Genomic DNA, 1179 nt, shown 5'->3' with positions numbered 1-1179 from the left:
CCCCGCGCCCGGCCCCCCGGGGCCCTTCTCCCGTGTTTGTATGCGCGCCGAAGGCGAGCGGGACGAAAACAAAAACAAGACGCCCGCGCAGAAGCCGGGCGAAGATAGCCCGCCGGCGCGGCGGCGCCGCCGCCCCCGGTCCCGTGCTATCTCTCTCTCTCTCTCTCCCTCCGGGGCCGGGCTCCGGCGCCCCGGCCCCGGAGTCGCGCGCATGCCCTCACACCCATGCGCCGGGATCTCCCCGGGCGTATCGCGCGCCGGCGAGCCGCCCCCGGGCGTGAGATAGGTGTGCCCTGCGTCCTCGGGCCGTGTGTGGCCCCCCCCCCCCCCCCCCCCCCGGCCGCCCCGCCCCCCGCCGGACGCGGGCGCGCTCGCGACCCTGGGCGCTCGTGAAAATGCCCGCCGGCCGTCGGCGCGACACTTCGGCAAGGGACCTTTACGGTGACGCGGCCGGAGGCCAGCCCCCCCTCGCCGCTCTCCCGGGCGCCGTCGAGAGGCGTGAATGTCGCGGTCTAATGTGCGTGCGTGCGTGCCGGGCGCCCCAAAAGCGCGTTCCCTGGGGGACGGCCCGGGCGGGGGAAGATAAGTTGCGGGCCTCGCGGCGCGGCCGCACACTGGCCGCGCGCGGACAGGGGAGAGGGGGGGGGGGCGCGCGCTTGCGCCCGTGCCACGCCACAGGGGCGGAGGGGCGCCGGTGTGAAATCGTGAGCTGGCCGGGGGGGCGGTCGGCGGCCGGCCGGCCCGGCCCCCCCCCCCCCCCCAGCGTGCGGGCCGCTCGCGGCTTGTCGCCCGGCTTGTCGCCCGGCTTGTCGCCCGGCTTGTCGCCCGGCTTGTCTGCCGGCTTGTCTGCCGGCTTGTCTGCCGGCTTGTCTGCCAGCTTGTCTGCCGGCCCGTGTGCGCCCACTTGCCTTCGGCAGCCCAATCTGCGGACGCCCGGCCGGCCCCGGCCAGATGCCCCCCCCCGGCCGGCGGCCCGGGCGAACTCTCCCACATGCGCCGGGGGCCGGCGGTCTCACCGGGCTGTGCGCCCTGGCCCCCAGGGCGCGCCCGATCACCGTGTTCCCCTGGCGCGTGTGCGTTCGCTCCGCCCGGCGCCCATCCCCCCCCCTTTGTGCTCGCGGGTGCGCGCACCTGCAAGGTGGCCAACGGGGGGGAGCCACCACCGGTGGGCCCTCCCCC

The sequence above is a fragment of the Fonticula alba genome (assembly GCF_000388065.1).
Source record: "Fonticula alba strain ATCC 38817 unplaced genomic scaffold supercont2.6, whole genome shotgun sequence".
Classification (NCBI taxonomy): domain Eukaryota; order Rotosphaerida; family Fonticulaceae; genus Fonticula; species Fonticula alba.
Note: the sequence above shows the minus strand (reverse complement) of the source record.